Consider the following 26,414-nt stretch of genomic DNA (forward strand, 5'->3'; position numbering starts at 1 on the left):
AAAAAAAAAAAAAAAAAAAAAAAAAAAAGAGGAAAAATAGGAAGTCAAGCTAGATTAGGGAGTCATGTGTACCATGGTAGCTGCTGGTTTGGCTCCAAGTTTCTCAGAGAAAAGAAGGAAACCTGATTAATGATGAAAAGATGAAAAGAAGGCAGTTATTAATGAAATATACAACTTTTTGTAGTACTAAAACTTTTTTTTTTAAGTCTGCTTTGGAAATTTGAAAAGGACAAAGATTCAGTATTATAAAGTCAACCAAGTCATTATGTTAAATAAATATAATACAGTTGAACACTCTACTAGTATTCAATAGGTTGTTTTCTCATTTATTTTATATTTTGAGACAGGGTCTTGATATGTAGTTCAGGCTGGCCTTGAACTCACTATGTAGCCCAGGCTGTCCTCAAACTTGCAGTGATCCTCCTGCCTCAGCCTCCCAAGGGCTGGGATTACAGGCGTGCACCACTGTGTCTCCTTTATTACTCTTAAAACAATTACCCATTACTGTCGTATTTTACAGTGTTAAATAAAAAACACAGCATTGCTGTTAGATTTCAGTTTACTTAAACCAAATGATCTTTATGGCAGAAAAGAGAATTGGATGTGCTGGAGTAATAACAAAGTAAAGGCTGGGGGATGTGCTCCAGCAGTAGTACAGAAGTGGTGGAATGTGCTAAAGTAATAATACAGTGAGGACTTGGGGAATGTCCTGGAGTTACAATACAGTAAGACCCGGAGGATGTGCTGGAGTAATGATACAGTAAGAGCTGATGATGCTCCGGAGTATAATACAGTAAGGGATCAGGGGATGTGCTAGAGTAAGGACTGGAGTACATTGGAGTGATTATACAATAAGGGTTGGGATGAGCTGGAGTAATAATACAGTAAGGGCTGGAGGAGGTGCTAAAGTAATAATACAGTGAGGGCTGGGAGGCATGCTAGAGTAATAGTACAGTAATAAGTTTCAGGGATAGAAATATATGATCAGTGATGGTTTATGATAATAACTAATTACTGTTTACTAGCTGAAATGTAGATGATGCATTGTGCATAAATATGACAGGGGTCACCGCAAAATCTGAAGCTCAATATGACTCTATCACAGAATATAGATGGCAAGATGTTTTCTAACATGACTGTTCTGTTAGAACATTGTGACCAAAGTCCTTGAATTGGATTTGCTTCTAAAGGTATCCATTAATTTATTAGTTTTGCTAAACGAGTGATTGGGAATATTGTTCCTTCATTGGAGCTGGTTCATGGTCAGAACACTGTGGCTTGGTGCCAGTACCCCAGGCTTCACTATGGAAGAAGAGGAAAGGGGGAGAGTACGGGGTCCCATGGTAGAACAAGCTTTATGTTCCACAAAACAGTTTGCTGATTATCATGTTGGAAAGAAGGGAAGCTGGAAGTCTTTCCACTGAATTCATGGAATATTAAAGTTCCAGCCCTTGAACTTGGCTATGACCTTCTGAAATGTTCAAGTTCCTCTATGGAAAACATGATCAGATCTCTTATGCTGCTTTCCCTGGCTGCTGACACACAGTAGATTCTCAGTGTTATGTTGCTGAGAGTTTGGATTATTGAGCTTACAGAACTGTCTTTTTCTGTATTGGTTTCTACTTCAAAAATTAGCTTTAATACCAGGGAAGGTACCTCCTCTAAGTAAATTACAGTACAGAAGGTCAGAATGGAAGTATGTGTTGTTGATAAGTTCTCTCTGCTACAGTGGCATCTTGGTGGGATTTTTCTCAATGCTGTTTGGATGGATTATCTCTCCTTAGTTGATCAGTCACAAATGATAATAGTCCAGAAGAGTTGATTTTATGCGGTGAGAATTCATTTTGGAACATTAAGCTAAGAGATTTTTAACAAGTTAAATCAACAGTCTATATATTACATTAAGAACTATGTGTGGGCTTGGTGTCAGAGGAACAGAAGATTTGTGCACAGTCAGTGGAACTTGTAGACACTCACTAGAACCCTTAAGACTATAGGAAAAACAGATTACAGGGAAAAGGGGGCATTGGCATAGCTTCGCTCTCAACACATCCTGGCTATGTGACCTTAAGCAAATTAATCCATTACAACTATCGCTCTGCTGTTACTGGGAGCAGCCAAGTCTGTGGACTTTACAATGCAAGCCTGTGGGGAAGGCTTTAGAGAAAGAGTTTGGCTTCATTCGTGGTGCTTTTTTTGTGGTTTATGCATAATGACTCCTGGTAATCGCCAAGTCTCCTTATAAGCCATTCCTTTAAAAATCTCTACTCATTTGGGGATGTAGGTCAGTGGTAAAGTGCTTCCTAGTAAGGTTGAGGCCTGAGCTCCGTCCACAGCACCACAAACAACAACAAACTTGTTTTTAGGTACATAACTCTTTGTCTTTTGGCAAGTAAATATTTTAACTTTTTCTTAATTGTTTCAAATAGATAATACAATTCACTTGATTCAGAATGTAGAGGATTATAGTAAAATATTTAGCTCCTGCCCCTTCACCCAGCCATCCAGGGCCCCAATGCTAGGCAACCTGGTATCCTAGAGCTGTTCAGCGTGTGTGGAGGCAAATGTGCATCTTCTTTCCTTTTTGCACATGAACAATAGCACACACAGGTGCATCATTCTGCACAGGAGCTTTTTATCTGAAGCGCATATTTTGGAAAGCCATGTGCAGTGGTGTGTCTGTAGTCCCAGCACTCAGAAGGTGGAGGTAGGTGGATCATTTGAGCCCAGGAGTTTGAGACCAGCCTGGGCAGTGTAGCAAGAACTTGTGTTTGCGGGGAAAAGTGTGCTTTGGAGATCATTCATTATGTCCTGTAAAGAGCCTCCTCCTTCTGGTTTTTGTCTGGCTGGCACTTGTTTCTTCTCAGTGGTCAATAATAGCAGCTCGTAACCACATTAACCACTCATTTTAGTGTTTGAGGGTGAATTTCCCTGGGCCAGGAAATGTAAGCTGTTTTGATGGTTTCCTCGGACTGTAGTTTCCTCTCGCCAAGGCTGGATCTGCACTTTGCAGGAAAAACCCTCTGGGGTACATGTGCCTAAGAGGAGACAAGTAAATCAGAGCTGAGAGAGCATCAGGGCGGCTGTTGCCCTTACCATCATAAACCACCCAGCTTCTTCTCAGTGCTACTTTTCCAGACCATTTTCTTACAAGGTTTTGCTGGCTTCCTATTCACCCCAGGCTGCGTGGCCTATTTTCAGTTTTTACACATGTGGTCATGTATACCTGAGCACATCAAGAACAGCTTGTACACTTGCCCTAGCTTCTCAAGGAACTTCTCTTTCTTTTCAGTCAGAATTGGTTACACGATGCTGGGAATCTCCTTGCCTCCATCATGTGTGACTTTGGACAAGCTGCTCGGCCTCCCTGAGCTTGTTTCTATATCTGTAGGATGGAGTTTATCACATCTGTCTCAGAGAGTTGTAACAATTACATGAAATGACATAGTTGGTCCTCTGCATTGGCAAGTTCTGCATCTGTGAATCCAGCCAACCTCAGCTCAAAAATATTCAGGAAAAAATTATGTCTGTACCAAACATGTACAGACTTCTTTTCTTGTCATGATTCCCTAAACAATACAATATCAATATAATAACTATTTACATGCCATTTAGATTAGGAATTTTAAGAAATCTAGAAATGACCTTAAGTATACAAGAAGGTGTGCACAGGCTATATGCAAATGGTATGCCATTATATGTAACATACCTGGGTGTCAGGAGATTTTGTATCTATATGGGATCTTGGAACCAGGTCTCCTCAGATACTAAGGTCCAACTGTATGAAGAACCAAAAATTAGAAGTGTAGATTTTTTAAAATAAAATGTGATTTTTCCATTAAACTTAAGAGAATCCCTTAAGAGAATCTCCTAGTTCAGGACATGGCAACATCTATACCTGGCCATGGTGGTGCACACTTGTAATCCCAGCACTTGGGAGGCAGAGTCAAGAGGAACCCCACGAGTTCAAGGCCAGCCAGTGCTACGTAGTGAGTTCAAGCCCAGCCTGAACTACATAGGAGACCCTGTCTCAAAAAGCCAAAAAGCAAACAATGTAGCAAAAACAAAATTAAAAAAACTACCTGCTTTAGACTCTAGGGTATTTTGCTCAGACTCTGCAAGCTTTGTTTTCTTTTTTTTTTTTCCTTCTCTAAAAAAATCATTTTAAGGTCTTCATTATTTTAAAGCAGCTTTGGTTCACAGCAAAATTGAGAAGCAGGTACAAAGATCACACATGCCTCTTCCCCTTCCATCGCCTCTCCCTTTACCAGCGTCCCCCAGAGGCATATTTGTTACAATCAGTGGACTTGCATCAACATATTGTTATCCCCCCTAAAGCCTCATGTGCCCGTAAATGGAGCTTTTGGAAGTGTCTGGGTTTATGGTGTGTGAGTATGGGTTAAGCGTGTGTGAAAACTAAATTAGTCCACTGATTGGTTTAGCATATGGCTGAGTGTGGATAATGGGAAGGCCCACCCTGGGTGGTGACACCATCCAATAGGCTTGTACCCCAGATGGAATAAAAGGGAAAGGAGGGCTCCCCTGCTGCTGCCTCTTGCCTGCCACATGTGGACTGTTTCTCCTCAGCCATGGCCGTCGGCCATGCTGCCCTGCCTTGGAGCCAGCTGACTATGCATTGAAACCTGTACCAACTGTGAGTTAAAATAAATGTTTCCTCCTTTAACTTATGCAGGTCAGGTATTTTGTCCCAGCAATGAAAAAGTAACTGAGACGTCACCCAAAGTCCATGATTTATATTAGGGTTCACTTCTGGTGTTGTACATAGAGTGAGTTTGTGCCAATTTGGAATATGTGTCCGTTGTTATACTATCATACAAAGTAGTTTTACTGCCCTAAGAATTTTCTGTGCTCTGCCTATTTATCCTTCCCTTCTTCTAACACCTGGCACAACTAAATTTTCTACTGTCTCCACAGTTTTACCTTTACCAGAATGCCATATAGTTGGAATCATATAGTATGTAGTCTTCTCAGATTGATTTTTTTCATTTAATAGTATACATTTAGGGGCTGGGGATATAGCTCAGTGGCACAAGCGCCTGCCTGGCAAGGGCAAGGCCCTGAGTTCAATTCTGATACAAAAAATAAATAGTTATACATTTAAGGTTTCTCCATATCTTCTAATGTCTTGATAGTTCATTTCTTTTTAGGACTGAGTAATACTTTGTTGTCTGGAAGTACCAAAGTTTATCCACTTACTGAAGGACATCTTCATGGCTTCTAAATTTTGGAAATTATAAGTAAAGCTGCTATGAACATTTATCAAGCTTTGCTTTTTAGGATGACATTTTTTTACCATCACTGACTGAGTGCAGTGGTACATGCCTGTAATCCTAGCACTCAGGAGGCAGAGGCAGAAGGATCACCATGACTTTGAGGCCAGCCTGGGCTACATAGTGAGACCCTGTCTCAAAAAAAAAACAAACAACCCCCCTTAAAACCAAAAACATACACATACAAAGTATTTTGTACAAAGTATTTGTACAAAGTATCACTTATATTTTATCAGTCAATTCCTTTTTGGCCAAAATTAAACTCTTCCTTTGATTTGGATAGTAAAATCAGGACAAGGTTTTGACTTAATATATGAAAGAATGCACTAATAATTCCAGAAACTCAGAAATAAATATATAGTGGTGCCTCAGTTCACATGATGGGCATGATAGCAGCCATATTCACCAGAATCATGGAATGAATTAAGTTTGTGAACCAAAGCACCACTGTGTTTTTTGTGGGGAGGGTTGGTACTGGGAATTGAACTCAGGACCTTGTGCTTGCCAGGCAGGTGCTTGTGCCCCTGAGCTATATCCCTGGCCCTAGCACCACTGTTTTAGAAATAAGGAATTCATATTATGGCTAGATCAGTCATCATTCTGGACTGAACAAGTTGTTCATGGTGCTACTGCAGTGTGATAGAATTAAAATATCTTCATTAAAGTCCTTTCCAACCCTGAAAGTGTCAACTTTAAGGTCGAAGACATTTTCTTGGGTGTTTTGTCTAGTATCCTCCCACATGGGAGACACTAATCCAGACCCTAGGGTTATAAAATGGACAAGGTCCCTGATGACTCCCAAACCTGCATCTCTGGTGCCTGTAGTCCAGAAACACTTGTGCAACTGTTACTGAAAATGTCTCATGGGTGTTTGGTGTGTGTATTCATTCAATAAATATTTGGTGTCTGCTGTGTCCCAGGCATTTTTCTGGGCACAAGGGATACAGCAGCTAACCACACAATTGAAGTCCCTGTTCTCATGGCCTTTACATTGTGTCCTCAGCATGTCTAAACAAAACATTCTTGTTGCAGAGTTGCTTAACTGTTTTCTCAGGCATCTCTATTTGTCCCAGGTAAAATGACATTTTTGTCACCCAGATAAATTCTGGTGATAAATTCTGGAAGCTAGATAAATTCTAGCTTCATTTTCCTTCATGTGGTTGTCTTAAGAAGGCACATTTGTCCACTTCTTAAAATTTTCTTTGGGTTCCTCTGACCCTACCCGGTACAGTCTCTTACCTAAAGCACAGCAGCTCCTGATTTGAGGTGGTAGTTAATACTGGTTAATGCTTACTCTTTTACCCTGTGTGACTGGGACCATTTTGGGCCAATTAATTGGAAAAATGGTTAAATTAGGAATCCTAAAGAAAAGAAACATACATATTTTAAACATTTTATTTTCACCTAAAGCAGGCAAGTATGCACTCATCCACTGATCTTGCCAATGCATTTTCTTGGAGTGGGCCTTTCATTTGGAGCTCCTTACATCCTGCTACACTCAGAATACATCTATAATTTCCAGTTTGAGGGTTTAAAAAAACATGAATAAAAACATACTTAAGGGCCCAGGGATATAGCTCAGCAGCACAGCACCTGCCTGGCAAGCACAAGGTCCTGAGTTCAATTTCTGGTACCAAAAAAAAAAAAATCCTTAAGATTGCATGCAGAATCTTCGTGCATGTTTACAAATACTCTCTTAATCTTTCATAGTTACTACAGCAACTTGTAGTCTTACCTTTTTTGAGGTCTCAGACCATTCAGTATCACTTTTGAAGAATGTCAGTGTCACTCTCTCTCTGTCTCTGTCTCTCTCTGCAGTCATATTTCCTTAGTTTATGTAATAACTTACATGCATAAAATGCAACTAGCATAAATAGGGTTGGGAACATACATACCTGCCTCTTAATACACGAACAACTCCATGTTGGGAGCAGAGTGCACAAGTGTCTTAGAAGGGAACTACTAGCCAGAAACATTCATCTTTCCCAGAGTATCAGTCAGTCTGTCTTATAGAGGTACACTGGCTATTTTGGTGTGTTGCTTATCTGTAAAATGTTAGGTGGAGGGTGTGTAAGAGAGAACTTCTGTGTCACCAGAATGTCTTCCTGAACCATAGCTGTCATCAGCCCAAGGCCCTGCACAGCAGCCTCAAGCCTTCTCTCACCAGGTAAAGCACTAAGGGCAAGCTTGTGCCTGATTCATGTGACTCCACTGCAGCCATGTGATTCCTGTTGGTGCTTTGCTTATGATCTTTTCACAGTCAAGCCTTTGTTCACAGGCCCTTCTGCTGGCCTTGCTTGTCCAGTATGCGCATGTCCATTGCAAGTCCCTGTCTCCACAACCCCTCTCGCCATTGCAGGCATTAATATTCTCCATGAAGGGCCCAGCTCATAAATAGCACCTCCTTCAAAAGGCCTTTTTGGAGCAACTCACAACAGGGAGTGCGTTTCCCTTCTAAAATCTTTTGTAGCACTGCATGTGCACTTCTGTTAAGATGCGCACTGAATCTGGCCTTGTCCTGCTTCTTCCTTCTTAACAATCTTCAGTTGCTTTGACCTGAACCCAGTTCAGTAAGCAGGTACCTCCTGGGTGAGAGTGCTGCCTCACTTTCCCCTATCTTCTCTTCCTCAGAGCCTGAGCTTTTCTAGGCTTTATTCTAGCGGCAAGGCCCCCTCAGGTTTCAGGCATGCTAATTGACTCAGAGGGAGGATAGGACTCCTTTGAATTTGGAAATAATACAGTGTCTCCAAGGCTCATGTACTTACGTCTTTGGGTTTTTTAAAAAATCAGCTTTATTGAAGAATGATTTACATGCCATAAAGTTCACCCGTTTAAAATATGTGATCCAGTAATTTTCAATAAATTAAACCAAATTTTAATTGTAACTATAAATGAGTTTTAAAACATTTTTCTTGCCCCCAAATCTCTCTCCTTTGATTTCCAGTCGCTCTGTTTCTACTACCAGCTCCAGGCAACACTAATCTGCCTTTTATCCTCATAGAGCCTCCTCCCTACCCTTTTTCTCTCGCTTTTTCAGCCTTGGAATGTTTTCTAGACCAGTCTGTATGTTATTTACCTAAGCAACTTTGTGCCTGATTCAATTACTTTGCTTTCTTACCATCTCTTTTACTCTTTGTCTTCATGTTCAAATTTCTCTTGATTTCTTTGTGAACTGAGTCCTTATTTAGCAAGTTGGCCTTTGGCTTATTAAGAAAGTTGAGCTTTTCTTCCTCCCTTAGAATATGGAAAATTTGAATAGTGTCATGTACAAAACAGATACTGAACATTACTTACTGGATAAAGGAATCTTAAGTCTTTCTTTTTTTTTTTTTTTTTTGGTGTTTCTCCGGTGCCGGGAACCAAACTCACGACCTTGCCCTTGCCAGGCAGGTGCTTTTGCCGCTGAGCTAAATCCCCAGCCCCTCTTAAGTCTTTCTAAGGCATGGAAAATCTAGGCTTCAGGATAGTGCATATAAAGCCACTTAATGATTTTTTTGGTAATAAATATTTTTTAATATTTGGTAAAGGAAATGACATTGTGTTTATAAAATGATTCATGCTTGATAAGTTAAAGAGAACAAAACAAAGAAATGTCTTTTTTTAAAAAAGGTATATTGGGGCTGGGGACTTAGCTCAGCAGCACAGCACCTGCCTGGCAAGTGCAAGGTCGTGAGCTTGATTCCCGGTACTGGAAAAAAAAAAAAAAAAAAAAAAGGTATATGATCCAGCATTTCCATGTCTGAGTATACACCCAGAAAAACTGAACAGAGGGATTCTAAGAGATGCACATTGGGCCAGGGATATAGCTCAGCAGCACAAGCACCTGCCTGGCAAGGGCAAAGTTCTGAGTTTGATTCTCGGTACCAAAAAAAAAAAATAATAGTAATAGATGCACGTGCAGCCATCTTTGCTGTAGCACCATTTGCAATAGCTAAAAGGTGGAAGCAGTTCAGGTGTCTATTAACAGATGGATAGAGAAACAAAAATGTGATATATTATGTAGCCTTAAAAAGAAGGAAATTCTAACACATGTTACCACATGAATGAATCTTAAAGACGTTATGCTGATGGGCATGGTGACACACACTTGTAAGCCCAGCACTCAGGAAGCTGAGGCAGGAGCATCACAAGTTCAAGGCCAGCTTGAACTACACAGTGAGACCCTGTCTCACAAAAACAGAAACAAATAAAACTAAAAACAAAACAAGACCCAAACAAACAAAAAAGAGGCATTATGCTGAGTAAAATAAGCCAGACACAAAGGACAAACACTGCGTAGTTCCAGTCCTCTGAAGGACTAGAATAGTGTGATTTTACTGAGGGAGAATAACAGTAGTTGTCAGGGGCTAGGGAGAGTGGCTGTAGAGTTGCAGATTAATGGGTACAAAGTAGTTTAAATTTTGCAAGATGAAGAGATAAACGGTGATGACGGCTGTACAGCAATGTGAATTTCACAGACTGGTACTCTTAAAAATGATTAGGATGGTAGTTTTTATGTGTATTTTACCAAAACTAACAAATTTTAAAGGGAATAATAGGAAAAAGGAGGAACTACAAGAAGAAATTGAAACAAAGCATTATCCAAGTCACCCCATCTTAGGAGCAGTCGGTAACACCATGGTGACTGTCTTCCCAAACGACTCCCTTAGCAGTGATACCACTATCAGGACAGATATTGGGAGGATGTGTCCGGGTTGGAGGAGTTAGCCCTGGGTGCAGGGGGAGTTCAAGCCAGACACAGTTGTCCTGGAGAAGAGGCTGGTAGTGGGGGCAAGATCGGGCCACCAGAGATGGGGAGCAAGCTGTTGGCACCAGAAGTGTTGAGTGGATGGCAGAGTTGGCAGTGGAGGGTCTCAGTGCCACCACGGGGGAATGGGGAGCAGAGCAAGCAAGAGGGAGGTTCTGCATCCCCTAGAACAGAAGGTGGAGGGCTGGGCACCTGCCGCTTAGCTCGTTAAGGGAGTTGGAAGAAGAAGCATAAAAAGCACATGCTGCCAGTTCATTGAGAGTTCTTGCTTTTGGGAAAAGGTGACATTCCTGGGATTCCCATAAATAATTAGGGGAACTTTGCAGCAGAGATGATCAAGTTATAGTAACAAATGATTAGAGACAGAAAAACACCACTGTCAGTTATTAACATGGCCCCATTTGGACCCTCAGACTTGTAAGGTCTAGGGAAACATGGGATACACAAAATACATAAGTAAGAATTTAGCCTAGACTTTTCCTTCACATGTGATATGTACTTCAAAATCTGAAGGCCAATGACAATCTTTAACCTTGTGTAACAGACTGACAAAGCAGTGGGTATATAATTAGATTTTTTATAAAATCAGGGTGGCCTGAACAGGACCACTTCATAAGCCTGAGTCTGTGGCTAAGACTGGTACAGGGGAGTTTTTGTATCTGGTGTGTTTACTGATTGATTGATTGATGTTGGGGATGGAACCCAGAGCCATGTGTAGCTCAAGTACATGCTTTACCACTGACCTAAGCCCCTAGCCCTTGTGTATGATATGTATATGGCATCAATCTTCTGTCATTTATAGTGTAGTGTTATCATTTATATTTAAATTAATCCCCATTGAGGTTGAAAACATGTTCTTTCTAATTTTTTGTTTTGTTTTGTTTTTTATCTTGTTGAGACAGGATCTCCCTATGCAATTCAGGCTGGCCTTGAGCTCACTTTGTAGCCCAGGCTGGTCTTGAACTCTCAACGATCCTCCTGCCTTGAGTGCTGGGATTACAGGCGTGCACCACCACACCGGGAGGTTCTTTGTAATTTAAGAAGAATTTCCAAGACTTTTCTCCTTAAAGATATTCCATGAGATGAGTGTGGTGGTGCATATCTGTAATCCCAGCACTTGGGAGGTTGAGACCTGAGAATCACTGCAAGGTTCAAAGCCAGCCTGGACTACATAGTGAGTTCAAGGCCAATCTGAACTACATAGTGAGATTCTGTCTCAAAAGAAACAAGAAAAGGGAGGAAGATATTCCATTTTATAATTACCTCTTGTAAGATGCTATTTGTCTATTTGTTTTCTCTCAATCCTGCAATACTGGATTCTCTTTGAAGATTCTGTGCTGTTTCTACTGGAGACAAAGTGTTATGATGTAGAGAGAATTAGTGCATTGGAAGCAGCAGGCCTGAATTAAATGACAACACCCCACTTTTGATCTTCATAGCACTGGGCAAGACAGTGTAATCTCTGTAGGCCTCACTGTAACAAGAGAGAAATAATGGCTGCTAGGTCAGTTCATATCTGATTCAACTGGATTTTATCACTGAGAAGGGATACTACATTCTTTAACAAAATAGAAATGCCCCTGGGTTTGATCCTCAGCACTCAAAAACAAAATGTTCAAGAATGTCAAAGAAGGCATGAATATTGTCATGATTTTGGACTTTTACTATCCTGTAATAATATAGATTATGACTTTTTAAAATATTGGCACAAAGAAGAATTTGAACTCTGAAATTACTGTTAAATTTTTTAGTTGAAGGCCGGGCGTGATGGTGCACGCCTGTAATCCTAGCATTTGGGAGGCTGAGGCAGGGGGATCGTCACGAGTTTGAGAGCAGCTTGAGCTACAAAGTGAGGTCAAGGTCAGCCTGAACTGCATAATGAGACCCTGCCTCAAAAAGAAAAAAAAAAAAAAAAATTTTTTTTTTAGTTGAGATAATGGAATTGTGGTTTGGTTTTTAAATTAATTCATTTTTAACAAATAATTGTGTATTTTTGGTGTACAGTGTGATGTTTTGATCTATGTATACCTGATAGAAATGTTCAATCAAGTTAATTAACATATCCATCACCTCACCACTTAGGTTTGTTTTGCAGTGGTTTTCTTGGATTTTTTGAGACAGCTATGTAGTTGGAGCTGGCCTTAAATTCACTGTGTAGTTTAGGCTGACCTCAAACTCACAGCAGTCCTCTTGTCTCAGCCTTCTAAGTGCTGGGATTATAGGCATGTGCCACCATGCCCAGCTTCACCTTTTAGTTTTGTGGTGAGAACATTAAAAATCTACTCTTTCAGTAAATTTGAGATCTATCTATCTATATTATATCTATATCTATCTATCTATCTGTCTGTCTATCATCTATCTATCTATATTCCCAACTGTGGTCACCATGCAAAGTAGTCGGTCCCTAAAATTTATTCTTCTAGTCTAACTGAAACATGATCAATGTTTTCACTTTCTCAGTCCTTTCTCCTTCCCCCTATCTTTTGCTAACCACCTTTCTACTTTATATGAGATCAATTTTTTCACATATAAATGAGACCATACAGTATTTTGTCTTTCTGTACCTGGCTTATTTCATTTAGCATATTATCCTCTCGTGCCATCCATGTTATCTTGCATGTGGCAGAATTACCTTTTCAAAGGCTGAATAGTATCCCATTGTGTATATGTACCACATTTCCTTTATTCATTTACCCATTGATAGACTTTTAGGTTGCTTCCATATCTTGGCCATGTAGTAAGTAATGTAGCAATGAACTTGGCAGTACGGATCTCTCTTTATAGAGAGCACTTCTTGGTCCTCATCGTGGTCTGAGTTTACATTTGTAATTCCATGGAAAAGTTACTGGAATTCTAGCAAGTTAATTCCAATCTACCACTTCCAGTGCAATTCACAGTGAGAATAAAGACACTAAGGCACATTTGTAGTTATGGGGAGCCAAAGGGTCCTAAGTCCAGTTACAGTGATGGCTATCTGGAAGCAAGGCCTTGACCCAGGGCTGAACCTGGGTTTTTATTCGTGAAGAAAGGAGTGGCTTGAGGATGAATGTCTATGAGAATGGTGGGAAGTAGGTGAGTGCTGTGAGCTGGGCTGCGTAGGAGGCCCAAAATCACCTCTGCCATATGCAGAGAGAAGGATATGCAGAAAGAGTAATCCGCATAACACAATTGAGGTAGTATGTAATGTTTTGGGGTCAGTGCTTCAGCTCTGATGTGTGATCTTTTATGCCCTGGGAAGTCATAGGCTCTTATCTTGAGGCTCGATTCCAGCCAACAGCATGGAGCATGACTCTCCATCCTGCCTTGCTCCAGCTCACACGTTTTATTTGGGAGCAATGGAGGGCAGGGAAAACACTGCCGTCGTCTGTGCTTCAGCACCTCAGCTGGACCGATTTGCTTTGCGTAAAGCCAATTGAGGGGATAAGGACAAGTCCCAGCCAGCTCTGCACACATCAATATGTGGAAATAGGGCTAGGTTCAGCCAAAATGGAGATAGTTGCTCCTCTTCCAAGGAAAGTCGCCCAGGTGGTCCTCTGTAACTCTTCAAGGCATCAATTTTAGTTCTGTTGTTTATATACTGAAAAGTACTGATTGAGGGTCATATGGTAATTCTATTTTTAGCTTTTTGAGGAACATCCATACTGTTTTCCAAAGTGTCTATACTAATCGACATTCACCAGAGCAGTGTATAAGACATCTCTTTTTCTACATCCTCATCAACACTTGTAATTTGCTTTTTTGGTAATAGCCATCCTAACAGATACAAGGTGATATTTCACAGAGGGCTTAATTTGCATTACCTTGATGATTAGGTGTTTTTGTTTTTTGAGACAGGGTCTCACTATGTAGTTGAGGCTGGCCTTGAGCTTACTATGTAGCCCAGGCTGGCCTGGAACTCACAGTGATCCTTCTGTCTCAGCCTCCTGAGTGCTGGAATTAAGGTGTGCATCACCATCGCCAGCTACCCTGATGAGTAGTGATGTAGACATTTTGTCGTATATTCATTGGCCCTTTGTATCTCTTTTTTGAGAAATGTCCCTTCAGATCTTTTGCCCATTTTTAAATTGGGTTCTTTTCTTGGTGTTGGTTTAGTTTTTTAATATATTTTGAGTATTAACTCCCTATCTGATATATAGTCTGCAAGTATTTTTTTACAGTCCGTGCACTATCTCTTTACTCTTGATGCTTTCCTTTGCTGTGCAGAACCTTTTAATTTGATGCAGTCTATTTGTAGCTTCATTTTTTAAAAAAGAATCCTCATCTTTGGAAATGCATACTGAAATATTTACCAGTGAAATAGAATGCCTGAGATTTCCTTGAAAATAACTGACAGGGAGAGAAATGGATAATGGGAGATGAAACAGAATTGGCCAGGAGCTGATAATGATGAAAGCTGAGTTGATAGACACAGAGAGGATTGTTGTTGTGGTTTGTGTCTGGATGTTCCCCCAAAGTCTCATTCGGTCATGGGCTGGCCTTCTAGAGTTTATGATTGATTCGTGGTCTAATGCTGGGATTATGGGTGTGAATGTTTATGCCATGCCACCTTGCCTTGGACTGAAACCTCTACAAACTGTGAGCTAAATAACCTTTGCTTCCTTAACTTGGGGCATTGGGTATTTTATCTCAGCAATGAGAGAAAACTAACCAAGACAATCACTATATTATTTCACTCTACTTATGTATATGTTGAAGTTTTTCATTAAAAACTTTTAAAGAAAAAGACAGATATGGTGATGCATGCCTGTAATTCTTTCTTTGTTGTTTTTTTGTTTTTTTCTGGTATCAGGAATCAAACTCACTACCTCATGCTTGCCAGGCAGGCGCTGTGCTGCTGAGCTAAATCCCCAGCCCCTGCATGCCTGTAATTCTACCTACGTTGAGGCAAGAGGGTATAAATTCATGGTCAACCTGGGCAATTTAATAAAGCCATCTCACATAAAAAATAAAGAGACAGGGTATAGCTTAGTGGCAGAATACTTACCTAACCTGCACAAGCTTCTGGGCTCCATCCCCAGTACAAAATCTTTTGTAAAGTAAAATTTGATATCGTGTCATTAAAAAATAGTGGGCACTTTTGGTGTTCAGTAAACATTAGAACTATCTTTTAGTCTGATCAGTTTGAACTTTTCTTAATATTATGGGGAACAATGAATAGATGTTAGAAGTTGTGTATTTACTAAAATTAATTATTATTTACAGGTTCATCTTCAAATCTGAAGACTCTTTGGTAATATAAGAATTTTACCTAAAATTATTTTAAGGATTTATGTAATGTTTTTGCAAAATAAAAAATTTTTGCTGAGGATATAGCTCAGCGGCACAGTGCCTGTCTAGCAAGCATGAGATCATGAATTTGATTCCTGGTACAAAAAAAAATCTCAAAATTAAAATGTAAAGCCAGGCATGGTGGCACATGCCTGTAATCCCAGCACTCAGGAAGCTGAGGCAGGAGGATCATCGCAAGTTCGAGACCAGCTGGGGCTACAAAGTGAGTTAATTGCCAGCCTGAACTGCATAGTGAGACCCTGTCTCAAAAAGACCAAAAAAAAATTTTTTTTTCTTACAAAAGTATGTGCACTCAAGAAAAATAAAAAGTATGAAAGACCTCATATTAAGAACATTATCATCCTACCTTGAAGTATAATTTTCCAAGCTCTTTCCTGCTTATTTGGGTATATGTATGCATGTAGTTTTTATTTGATTGTATTTAACACTGAGAATTATTTTCCTGCCAGGTGTGGTGGTGCATGCCTGTAATCCCTGCACTCTAAGGGTTCAAGACCAGTCTGGGCAATTTGGTGAGACCCTATTTCAAAATTTAAAAACAATTTTTTTTAAAAGACTTGGGGAGGTAATTTAGTGAGAAGACCCTTGGTTCACTACCCAGTGCCACATACGAAAAGGTATTATGTTCTTAATATAGGTTATACTTCTGTTTTATAGCTTAATATGTCTGAGGTATTCAGAGACTTCATAGGGAGCCATTCTGTAGCTGTATTATAATACATTTCACTATGACCTTTGTGTTGAATACCAAAGTGTTTTCCAACTTTGTGTTATTACAAACAGAAAGGAAACAATGACAATTGCTAAGAGCACAGATTAGCAAAGCGCAGTGACCCAGGCCTATAATCCCAGCTACTAAGGGGACTAAGGTAGGGGGATCATGAGTTCAAGGCCAGCTGGGGGTACACAGGAGGATGCTATCTCAAAGAGGTGGGGGGGGTGGTATTTTAGTTCTCTTTCAAACATTTTAGTCTCAGCCCCATTTGGGCCTGTGGCTGGACAGCATGTCATAGTGGAACTGTGTTTCAAAACTCATTTCTGGGAGAATTAACTCAAATGGCTCTACCAGGAGAAAATTCTTGGAAGATCCTGCCTGGTTTCCTGTGGACTTTGTCCCATGGGCCTTTTCTGATTTTTGTATCCTTTTGATTTAGTATATATGAGCTATGAGTATAATAACTATGTTGAGTACCGTGAGTCCTCCTAATCAATCACCAAACCTAGAGTGGATTTGGAGACTTTAGATATGACTTCAAATCCTGGATCTGTCACTTTACAGGTGAGTAACCTTAGTTGAGTTATTTACCCTCTTGATCATTTCCTAATGTCTAATCTGGATTAGAAAATAGTTTTGTCCTATTTGTCAGGAATAAAATTGGCATGTAATTATTTTCCATTAAAGTTAAGAATTATCTTGAAAGCTAGACATTTATGTGTATTTATAATTATTTCTTTTGAATAAATCCCTAGAAGAATTGCTGGATTTTAGCTTATATACTTTAGTGTGAACATAAAAGTAAAGTATGTTTATTGTTTTTTTTAAAGTATGTTTATTGTTAAGGCATTAGAGATGCTTGTTATTAGAAACTGAAAGTGTTTTATAGTTCTATTTTTAGACAGTTATTCTAATACTTTATTATACACATGTTCCAAACTTACTTTTGTGTATACTAATATGGATAGCATAATATAGAGAGTGTGTGTGTGAGTGTGTGTGAGTGTGTGTGTGTGTATGGCTGTGTTGCAGAGATTTGAACTCAGGATCTTGCCTATGCTAAGCACACATGGTACTACTGAGCTACACCCTAGCCTCTAATATGGAGTATTTTAATGAAAATAAATGATGTACATATGATTTTATTGTATATGTCTGAATATAAGGGGAATAGATATTCAAAGAAGATTTCTAAAAACCTTTTTTATCTTCCTTAGACTATAGATCAGTGATGGCAAACTTTTTAGAGACTGATTGCCAAACTGCAACCCAAAACTCACTTATTTATTGCAAAGTGCCAATACCGCAATTAAATCAAAATATTGAGAAAAAAACCAAACCTCATACATTAACATATTTTGTCTTAAAAGAAAACCACAATAATATGCATTGCCATAGTTCACCACCACTGCTATAGATGAGATAGAAAATACAGTGCCAAAAAAAAAAAAATACACATACCAGGAAAGAAAAACTTGAATAAACATTTTAATACCAAATTTATTGAGATATTATGAGATTCATACAAGTTATCTTTCGCCTCTACAATTACAAGGGGTGCTCAATTGGTGACCATTAGCTTCCAGGCATTTTATTAGTACGGTGAGCTGCTGCTTGGGTAACCTCGGTCATTGAGTTTACTACACATGCATTTTCAATTTTCTCTCTAAGACCTGGCAGTGTAGTGGTTTTCTGCACTATACAACATTCCCTAGGGTCCCCCATAGGAGGATAATACCATCTGTTGAAAAAACAGCGTACTATTTTTTTTTTTTTCTGAGACACGGTCTTGATATGTAGCTCAGACTTGAATTCACTGTGGAGCCCAGGCTAGCCTCAAACTCACTGTGATCGTCCTGCCTCAGCCTCTTGAGTGCTGGGATTACAGGTGTGCACCACCATGCTCCACAGCATCGTACTATTTTTCTTTTCCTGAAGTGTGGGGGGGCTGAATATATGGGGGGGCTCTATATAATTTGATGTCTAATTTATCAATTTAGTTATGTCTTTACATTTAGAATCATACAACATATAAAGTATAGTGATTTAGAATCAATTGCTGCTCTGATTTTCCTTCTTTGTTCTTTTCACAGTGCTAGAATTAAAGCAAGGGTCTCACACATGCTAAGCAAGCACTCTACCACTGAACTCTACATTCCTGCCTTGGTTCTTTTTTATAGGCATCACAGGCATCTTTGACATTAGCATCACCATCACCATCATCATTTCAGCCACTTCTGAATTTATTTAACACCAGTTCTGGAGAATGTAACCTCCATTTCTTTCTGTTGCTCAAGATAAGCTTTTTTTATTCTATTGGAAATTTTATTCTATTTCTATAACATTTGCCCATTATATATGTGACTGCCTTGTATAATCTGACTAGTCACTGTATTGCTTTTTAAAGCTACCTTTGGTTGTAGATACAGCTTAGTGATGGAGCACTTGCCTAGCATGTGCAAGGACCTGGGGTCGTCCCTGGTACCGAAAAAAAAAGTCAGAGAAAGAGAGAAAAGAAGCAGAAAAAAACTATGTGTGAGCTATTTTTACAAGGATATCTACTATTTAAAATTGTGAGGTCATAACTCTGGAATAATTATATAAATCCATTAAATTTCTTTATCTCTTCTTAAAGTGATGTTAGATAATCTCTATCCTTGAATGTTTTCTAAAATTATCAATGAAGCTGGGTGTGGTGGTGTATGCTGGTAATCCTAGCACTCAAGAGGCTGAGGCAGGAGGATTGCTGTGAGCTCGAGGCCAGCCAGGCTACATAGAGAGACCCTGTCTCAAAAAAAAAAAAAAAAAAAATCAATGAAGATCATGTCAAGACATATTTTTGTCAAACAGTGTTTAACATTAATTAGATCCTGGTGGGGTTTTTTTTAAAGGTATGTAAAAGTCATTTTGGACACCAGGAAATTTGGGTGTGGACTACATACCATACAATATTTTGAAAATAATGTACATATATTTTTAAGTATGATAAGACATTGCAGGAGATGCCTTAGGAAAGTATACTAGAAGTGTTTAGGGGTGAAGTGTAATTCAGCTATTACTGTCTTCAATATACTTTCATATGATTCAACCAAAAGAAAATTGGAGGCAGGTAGAGATCAAAAGCAAATGTAGGGCCGGCGATATAACTCAGCAGCATAGCACCTACCTGGCAAGTGCAAGGTCGTGAGTTTGATTGCCAATACCAAAAAAAAAGCAAATGTAGTAAAATGTTTACAACGGGCAAATGTAGGTGATGGGCGTTACTCATTGTACTATTGTCTCCACTCTTTTTTTTTATTTTAAAAATAAAAGATCAAAAACATATCAACAAACACAGACATTTACAAAATAACACAAAAACAATACAAGCAATACAGAATTTCAGACAAAGATGATAGAAAATTAACAATGGTGGTTGTATTACATATTGATATCCTCAAATTGGTTACTCAGATAAACAAATATATAGACATGTAAGATTGATCAAACACTTAAACATTGTTTCTTTCAATAAAACAATAAAAATCAGTAGTACAACTATCTGAGCTATCCTGTGTATACATATATACATATTTTCCCTTCGTTCTTTCTTTTCTCTTTTTCCTCATCCCAATTGTTCTTTCCTTTTAAGAAATTTCCTTCCCTTTCACAATATCTATTGTACCTTTTAGATTTTATTCACTCTTTCAGCTTCTTACACTAGTGAGACAATATGGTGTTTACACATGTGGGTCTGATTTATTTCACTTATGAATATGGTCTCTAGTTGTGTCCATTTACCTATAAAAGCCTCGAGTTTATCTTTCTTTAGAGCTGAGTAATATTCCGTTATATAAAAATACCACAACTTTTTTACCCATTCCTCAGTTTATGGACATTTGGATTGTCCACAATTTAGCTATTACAAATTGCAAAGCTGTAAACATGGGTGCACATATATCACTGTGATATGATGTTTTCAGTGTTCTGTAAAAATACCCAAAAGGGGAATAGCTGGATTGAATGGGACCTCTAGTCCTGGTTTACTGAGGAATCTTCAAGCTGATTTCCACAGTGGTTGCACCAGTCTACACTTCCACCAGCAATGGAGAAGGGTTCGTTTTTCTCCACAGCCCCTCCAGCATTTGTTACTGGTTGATTTCTTGATGATAGCCATTCTTCCTGGGGTGAGATGGAATCTCGTGTTGTTTTAATTTGCATTTCTCACATGACTAATGATGTTGAACATTTTTTCATGTGTTTATTTGCCATTTGTATTTCTTTATCTGGGAAGTGTGTATTCATTTCAGATGCCCATTTTTGTATTGGGTCTTTGAATTTGGGGGGGGCTGATTTTTTTAAAAATTCTTTATAGGTTCTAAATAGAAATCCTTTGTCCAAGGGACAGTTGGCTAAAATTTTTTCCCGATTTGTGGGTTTGTGGGTTTTCTTTTTACTCTGCTGGTGATTTCTTTAGCTGTGAAAAAACTTTTCAATAAGATGAGATCCCAGTTGTTGATTCTTTGAAGTATTTCTTATGCAGTTTGGCTTTTGTTGAACTCTGTGCCTAGTCACATGTCTTCAAGATTTTTGCCTGCTGGAGTAGATTTAGTGTTTCTGTTTTAATATTTAGATTTGTGATCTATTTTGACTTGAGTTTGATGCATGGTGATAGACATGGGCCTAATTTCAGTCTTCAGCATGTGGAAAGGCAGTTTTTCCAGCACCATTTATTAAAGAGGTTATCCTTCTTCCAGTAAACTTGTTTGACCCCTTTGTCAAAGATTAGGTGGCTGAGTGTCTTTGTGGTTGTGGCCGTTTCTTCCCATCTGTTCCATTCATCCTCAGTCCTATTTTTTGCCAGTACCATGTTGATTTTATCATAATAGCTTTGTAGTATGATTTCAAGTCAGAGATTATGATACCACCTGACTTGTCTTTGTTGCCCAGGATTGCTTTTGCTATTCTGGGTATCTTCCGATTCCAGATGAATTTTAGGAATGCTTTCTGTAGATCTGTGAGGTATTATAATGGTATTTTAATTGGGATTGCATTGAATCTGTATAACAATATTGGGAGTATGGCCATTTTCACAATGTTGGTTCTTCCTATCCATGAGCAAGGAATATCTTTCCATTTTCTGAAATACTCTTTGATCTCTTTTTCAGAGTACTGCAGTTTTCACTGTGTAGATCTTTTACTTCTTTTGTTAGATTGATTCCTAGATATTTTAATTTTTTGGATGCTATTGTGAAAGGTATGGTTTCCTTAACTTCTCTCTCAGTGTGTTTGTTGTTTGTGTGTAGGAATGCTATTGATTTTTGATTGTTGATTTTGTACGCAGCTATGCTACTGAATTTGTTGATTAATTCTAGGAGTCTTTTGGTGGAGTTTTTGGGGTCTTCCATGTAGAGTATCATGTCATCTGCGAATAATGAGAATTTCACTTCTTTCTTTCCTTTTCTTATTCATTTTATATCTCTCTCTTATCTAATTGCCCTGGCTAATGTTTCCAGAACTATGTTGAATAGGAATGGTGACAGTGGACATCCTTGTCTTGTTCCTGATTTTAAAGTGAAAGCTTTTATTTTTTGCCCATTATGTTGGCTGTATAATGTTGGCTGTTGGTTTGCCATAGATGGCTATGATCAGATTGAGGTAAAGACTGTCTATTCCTATTTTCTGTAGGATTTTTATCATGAATTCGTGTTGGACTTTGTCAAAAGCTTTTTCTGCATCTATTGAGATGATTATGTGGTTTTATCTTTGGCTCTGTTGATATGGCATATAACATTGATTGATTTGCGTCTGTTCAGCCATCCCTGTATCCCTGTGATGAATCCTACGTGGTCATGGTATATTATCTTTTTGATGATTTGCTGCATTCTGTTTGCTAGTATTTTATTGAGTATCTTTGCATCTATGTTCATTAGGGAGATTGGCCTGTACCACTTTGCTATGAACTTGAAAATGTTTCAAATGAATTATTTTAAATCTACTTTAGGAAGTTTTCATTCTATTGTAACCACTGCCCACCCTTTTGAGATGAAGTCTTTCTCTATTGCCCAGGCTGGCTTTGAATCCCTGGGCATTCCTCCAGCCTCAGACTCCCAAGTAGCCAAAAGCATAGGCTTGTGTGATGTTGCCCAGCTTGTAGCACTTTTGTTTTGCTCTGGTTTTGAGACAGGGTTTCACTATGCAGTTCAGGCTGGCCTTGAACTCATGGCAATCCTCCTGCCTCAGCCTCCTGAGTGCTGGGATTACAGGCATACACCACCACACCCAGCTTATAGCCACTTTTTTTTTTTTTTTTTTTGGTGCCAGAAATTGAACTCAGGACCTTGTGCTTGCCAGGCAGGTCCTTGTGCCGATGAGCTATATCCCTGGCCCTATCGCCAGATTTTTAAAATGTAATTTTATGGCATTTAAAAAATTCTCACTGGGTGTGGTGGCGCATGCCTGTAATCCCAGCACTGAGGAGACTGAGGCAAGAGGATTGTTGCAAGTTCAAGACCAGCCTGGGCTACAAAGTGAGCTCAAGGCCAGCCTGAACTGTACAGTGAGATCCTGTCTCAAAAAGACAAAAAAATAATTCTAATGAGGAAGCATAGTTAAAATAGTGTAGTTACAGGAGGAGATGCAAGCACAGTATATGGTATAGAAGTACAATGAAGGGGAAAGTGTTTAATTCTGCTGGGATGGGCAAGCTGACTAGAGAGGATGATGCCTGAGCAAGAATATAAAGATAATACATTACTGTGCTTGGGTAGCCATACCCGAATACTGCATTCTGAGTGGCTTATACAACAGAAATTTCTTTCTTTCTTTTCTTTCTTTCTTTCTCTCTTTCCTTCTCTTTCTTTCTTTCTTTTTTTTTTTTTTTTTTTTTTTTGAGACAGGGTCTTGTTATGTATTTCAGGCTGGCTTTGAACTCACTGTGTAGCCCAGACTGGCCTACACACTCATATCAATCCTCCTGCTTCAGCATCCCAAGTGCTGTTACAGGTGTGTGCCACCACACCTGGCTGTTTATCACCATTCTTGAGGTAGAAAGTTTGAGATCAGAATGCTAGCATGGCCCGGTTCTGGCAAAGCCTGTCTTCCTGGCTTATTATAGAAGGGGTCATCTTCTCACTGTGTCCTCACATGACATAGGGAGGGAGGTGAGAAGAGGGGAGAAGGATAGGTGAGAGGGAGAGGGTCTTTTAAGGCCACCAGTCCTGTTAGATTTGGTTCCCACCCTTATGATCTCATGTAACCTTAATTAATTCCTAAAGACCCTCCCTTCACGTACAATCACGTTTAGGGTCAGGGCTTCAACAGATGAATTTGGGAACAGGTGGATGCAGTTCAGTTCATAGTTGATAACTGGGCACTTACTAGGCACTAAGTTATAAAAGCATGGAGGCCTAAGATGATAGGGTATACTCGGGGGATTACAGTTGGCTTAATGGTGTTAGAGTATAAAGTAAAAGAGTATGGAACACTTGAAAGACGAGGCTATAACTGCAGTGGGAGAGGTGAATCCCAAGATTATGAAGCTTGGGACTTGCCGACTATCTTGGTTACTTTTCTCTCGTTTCTGGGACAAAATACTTTACGCCCAAAATTAAGGAAGGAAAGGTTTATTTCACTTACAGTTTGTGGAGGTTTTAGTCCATACTTGGCAGGTTACAAGGCAGGTGGCACATGGCAGAGCGCTACAGCTCATGGCAGCAGAACACAGCAAAAGCCACAAGCACTCAAGGGAGGAATGGCAGCAAGCAGCCTCTTCCTCTCCCTTACATATGCAAACTATCCACCCCAGGGCAGGTGTGGCTCTCATACCCATAATCAATCAAACTCTAAAAGCCTGCTCCATGACCGCATGAGGCTTTGGGGGGACACCCAGACACAAACCATAACACTAACCTTAAGAACTTGGGAGTTTATCTTATAGGTAGCATGGAGCAGCTTTTAAATAGAAATGTGATATGGCTGCGTTTGGATTTTTTAAAAGTTGTGAGCAGGACCAATTTGAGCAGAAGCAAGACTAGAAGCACTAAATGAGCTGGGATGCTGATGCAGTCATCCTTGTGAGAGCCAAAGGCCACAAAGACAAGAGAGACACAGTACTGAACCATGTGAGGGACGTGATGGATGCAGGAATGATGTGCTATTTTAGATGTAGGTGTTGAGTTGTCCAGTTGTCCAGTTTTGTAGATGTATTAGTGTCTTAATAGTTTACAGAATTAATAAAATGACTTTCCAAACTCTATGGATAAGTATGTAACTTCTGTAATCTGAAATTATGTCACTTGTATAATCTTTAGAAACTTGTTTTACCTTTTACTCTGGAAATATTTGGGGAAGTCAACCAATTTTTATGGGCTTATTCATCACATTGGTTTTTTTTTTTGAGACAGGTCTCACTATGTAGTTCAGAAGAGCTTTGAACTTACTGTGTAGCCCAGGCTGGCCTCAAACTTGCAGTGATCCTCCTGCCTCAGCCTCCTGAGTTCTGGGATTATAGGCATGCGCCACCATGCCTGGCTTACTGTTCACATTTTTAAAAGGAGAGGGTTAGCATGATGTTGTACACATTTCTGGTCTAATACTGTCTTATGCAATTTGTTTTCTTTGGTCCAGCTTGCTCTTTGTACTCAGATATTTGCTAGGTTTGGTAAATTTCAGAAATAAAACTCTGACACCTGTCTCAGTAATTTTGTTGGAGAAACCAAAACAGAAGTAGTGTATAACTAAGGGCTGATTCATGAATGGTACAACTCATTCATTCATTCATTCATTCATTCATTCACTCACTCATTCATTCAGAGTCCCTGCTCTCCTGAAGCTTACACTCCAGTGGAGGGACAATAATCAGTATACAGGTAGTGTACAGAAACTTCCCTTATCCACAATTTAATTTTTTGTTTTTAAGTTACCCATGTTCAACCACAGTCTGAAAATATCAAATAGAAAATTCCAGAAATAAACTATTCATAAATTTTAATTTGTATGACATTCTAGATAGCATGATGAAATTTCAAGCCCAGAATGTGAGGTATCCATTTGTCCAGCATATCTACACAGTGTGTATTCACCCATTAGTCACTTACTAGCCATTTTGGCTATCAGATTGACTATCACAGTGTTGCAAGGCTTGTTTTGAAGTAATCCTTATTTAGTAATGATCCAAAAGCATAAGACTAGTGATGCTGGCAAAACAGATATGCCGAAGAGGTGTCAAAAAGTGCTTTCTTTAAATAAAAAGGTCAAAGTACCCAATAAGAAAAAAATATGTATACTGATATTAAATTTGATATTACAGTCTACAGTGTTATTGTTGTTAATCTCTGTACAATTTATAAATTAAATTTTATCCTAGGTAAGTATAAGAAAAAAATAGTATATGTAGGGCTTAGTGCTGTCTGTGGTTCCGTGTATCCATGGGGGCTCGGAACAGATCCTGTGTACAAGGGGACTACTTACAGTGGTGATATGTGACAGTCAGCAAAGCAGGGGAATGGATGTATTGAGGTTCTGGCTTACTACATAATGGGGTGTGAAGAGACAAGCCCCTCTTAGTAGGATGACATTGGAATAGAGAGACTCAAAGTGACAATGAGCCATCCCGCCTGTGTGACTTAGGTACCCGGGGAGAGTGTTCCAGGTAGAGGGAAGAGCAAGTGCAGCGAGCCTCAGTGGCTGTGCTCTTGGCTTATTGAGGAAAGCACGGAGGCTCATGTTTCAGGACCAGTGTAAGACCTGGCTGGTGAATGCAGGGAGTAGGGAGAGGAAGTTATTCAGGGACTCGGAGCCCACTGACTAACTTTTTCCCCAGAAGAAATAGAAATACATCAGAAAAGTACAGGTGGAAGCATGGCATGACTTGCGCTAGGGTCTAAAAGTGTCACTCTTGCTATTGTACGGGGATAGAGTAGAAAGAGGCAGGGGTAGGAGACCGGAGACCAGTTAGGAAGCAGTTATGGTAACCCTGGCAGGAGACACCAATGGCTTGGACTGAGGTAGCCGTGGACAAGGTGAAAGATACTGAGACCTGGTATTGTTTAGGATGTACAGGGCCTCTGCTGATAGAGTCTGCACCTGAAATTCGTGTGGTATGTGAGAGGGATCACAGTCTTTGGCCTAGTCCTGGGAAGAAGGGAGTTCTCCATTTCTGGAGATGGAGGAGATCTAGGAAACATGTATGGATGAAAACCAAGAGTTCACTTTTGCTCCAGCTAAATTGGAGGTGCCTAGTAAGACGTCCGAGTGGAGCTGCCAAGAGGACGTACCAGGAAGGCATTCTGGGAGGCTGGCTTTAAGAAGAGAGGACTGGGCTGGAGGTACACCATGGGACTTTAAAAGCCCTAAGCTGGGAAATAAAAGCTCCAGAGAATAAAGGTAAATG

The 26,414-nt window shown here is 39.5% G+C and overlaps 1 protein-coding gene across 10 annotated transcripts in view; it reads left to right on the top strand.

Annotated features, from left to right (window-relative positions):
• The window catches only part of LOC102008930 (cytospin-B), a 278,140-nt gene that overhangs the window by 112,790 nt on the left and 138,936 nt on the right, over positions 1-26,414 (top strand). The window lies entirely within an intron of this gene.

This window comes from Chinchilla lanigera, unplaced genomic scaffold, assembly GCF_000276665.1.
Source record: "Chinchilla lanigera isolate Chin_1 unplaced genomic scaffold, ChiLan1.0 scaffold00066, whole genome shotgun sequence".
Taxonomy (NCBI): Eukaryota; Metazoa; Chordata; class Mammalia; order Rodentia; family Chinchillidae; genus Chinchilla; species Chinchilla lanigera.